Genomic DNA, 3,131 nt, shown 5'->3' on the forward strand with positions numbered 1-3,131 from the left:
GTAGCACCACCATGCAGGCGATCTTGTCACGCACCACCTGGTGTACATGATTTCTTAGAGTCGGCAACCTCTCGGACACTAAAGGGGTATTAGGGAGACCGTTATCATTTTGGAATTTGATCTCAAATCCTTTGTGATCCTTAACTTTGTATTGACAAAGAGAAACTAACCAAAATAGTGTCATATGCATTTAACTTCTAACTGTCTCTCGTGGCCAAAAGAAGGAAGGAGTTAGGCCCAGCGCCCACGGGGCAACTGTTTTGAGACTAGAATTGGTAACCAATTGCGCACGCAACTGTTTTCTGACCATGGACTTGAAATCATGAGGGGCCCTTCCACGAGGCAATCCAGATGAGACTAGTCACATTTGCGTTGCAGAGTGTTGTCTCAGACATTTTTGGGAGCTACCGCATTGTTATTGTCCAATTATTTTGGCTCTCAACATGTCAGACCAGAATTTAAACATGAAATTCGTAGGAGAAGTGGAGAAGAATGAAGAGCTGTACAACTACTAACTTCCTGCGTTCTCAAGGAAAGACCTGACGGAGAAAGCTTGGCAAATGGTGGCAACTGAAGTAAACATGTCAGGTAAGAAAGTTTTGCGAACTTGCTTATTCGACAGTTTAAAAAAAAAATAAGAAAAGGACCGTCTCCATGAAAAGTTCCAGACGGTTCCAGCTGCACTGCTCAATAAAGATGCAGTTTACTGCTTCAAGTGTATGAACACTTGCACTATTTCTGGCTTAGAAGGGGCCAGGTTTAATAGGAAGGCTTCTTGTTATAATATGCGATCATTCTATTTGATACATGTGACAAATGGTCAAATATAATGTTCTGGGATAGGGTTCGTCTAATCCCATAACGGAGGAGACACCTTGTACACACTAAATTAAATCTGAATCCTATTCCTTTTTTTGTAAAGGATGGTGTATAGGGTGTTTTCTATACTCTGCTAGTGCTGCTGTTCAAAGTACTTGTTCGGGTATTATTCGGTAATAAAACAATACTTTTGGTAAAGTATTGTTAGGGTACGGCCAAAGAAAAGATTTATTCCCTACACTTTTTTAAGGATTTCATAGCTGGGGGTGGGGTAGGTCATTTGTTAGTAGTATTTATAATTTACTACGTCCCCTTTTCTCAGTTAGTATGCTAAAATTCTTGTTAATGCTTTAATGGAGCGCTAGATTTGCCACTTATAAGCTTAAGTGTTCAAATTTATTGATCTAATTCTTTGCCCTAATTAACTTAACAGAAAAATTCAGTTCTGCGAATTTTTAGACTCTCCTAAAATGTGTTGTTTTCTTTGAGCGCAGCCAAAATTTGATTCACAAATACAAATTGTAACACAATATACAAATAATATAACACAATATAACAATAATATATAACAATATAACATAATAACACAAAAAATATAACAATATAACACAATATACAAATTGTAACAAATACAAATAATGTAACACAAATAAAAACCCCACTATACTAATCCCCTAAAGATTCTTTGGCCTGTAAAGTAGGGAGAAGACATGCAGGTTACCAGAGCCATTCCTAGGGTTAAAGGCATCCAGGGAAAAATTAATTACAGCAGCCCCTTCTGACTCAACTACAAGCAGAAAAGGCTAAATCAAAGTGAAAAATCTGACCAAAGTGGGCATTCCCCCAGCCGCGGTGCCTACCAGCTGCAACATCCGGTGCAGCTGGTAGGTTGACCCCTCCCTTTGAATGGCTGTGTGGGTGACTTTCTCAAAGAAAAATATACACTCTAGGCTCAGCCTTTTGTGCATTATTAATCTTTGAATAAGCATGAAATACTAATATGGAAGATGATGATAGTTTTGATCTTAATAGTTGGTTTATAAGAGTTTTTCATAAACAGATGATTCATAATTCTAAACAAAGTCAATTAGAAAAAGGAAAACAAATTTTTGCAGATATTCAAAGGCCATATTTGGGTCATTATCCCCCTCTTCCAACTTAACCTTAACAAGATGATTTTTTAAAATTAATATTGAGTACTGATTATTTAAATCTTTAAAATATTTATGGCAAGAGCACCGAGCGGAAGTTGAATACCCGCTACCCGCATGGCAGATGAGCATTTTACCATTGAACCTGTGATGATCGAATGTAAAATATTTGAACCTGTATATTGTACGAGCAGTTGAATTTGCTTGGATTGTGAATTTATTTTTATCCATTGGGGAGAGGGAGGACAGCATACAGTCCAAGGTTACTATGACTACTTAACATAACTTCTTAAAATAACTTAACATAACTATGAAAAGACATGATTTCAATCTATTTGAAACATTCATTGAAAACTATACAGAAATTGAAGAAGAAAAAAATAAGAAAAAGTGTGCTTCTTCATCTTTCATTTTTGTGTGCGTTATTAGGCCTCGGGTCACAAAAAAATAGCAAAACCTGTAGTTAAGGGCCGGAAAACTAATAGTAACCAAAACTCTAAAATAGGAGTTTTTATAACAAAAAACAGCAACAAAAGAATATACTTTTTACGGTGATTCCAAATATCATTTAAATGAGACACGTGGATCAAATTCGTCACCCTGACCTTAGGGTGATTTTTAAGTTAGTTTTTTTTCGCACTTAAACAAGGTGTGAGAAACTTAGCCCAAAGCCATTCTTTGTAAGCCACAGAATGGCCTGCTATTGAATCACTTGTCAACCTTTTTAGTGTCAAGCCTACTGAAAAATAAAGTCAGTCACCTCACGACTACTTTATACTAATCATTAATTTGAGCATAATAATCCGCTTTTGTTGACAGTGTAAGTAAAGAGCAATATGCCTTAATGTATTATTTATTTGGGTACTCAGTATGGAAGTAGTGATATTAATTGAATAGGGGCTACTTCAATTGGAAATTCAAAGTTCTAGCGCCCTTTTGAGAGCCATAAGTGATTCGTGAACACCAACTTTACTTCCATGTCCTTTTCTCGCATTTCCTCCATAAACCCCAAAGACAAATGATCAAAATTTTTAGAAAGTCACTTTGTTCAGAATATTTGAAAGGAAGTCACTCCTTACCCCCGGGTAAAAGTCGTACATAATGCAAATTTCCAATGGTTTAAAATTTGTTTTTTTAGTTGAAAGGGGAGGCTGTGCGATT

The sequence above is a fragment of the Artemia franciscana genome, unplaced genomic scaffold (genome assembly GCF_032884065.1).
Source record: "Artemia franciscana unplaced genomic scaffold, ASM3288406v1 PGA_scaffold_412, whole genome shotgun sequence".
Taxonomy (NCBI): domain Eukaryota; kingdom Metazoa; phylum Arthropoda; class Branchiopoda; order Anostraca; family Artemiidae; genus Artemia; species Artemia franciscana.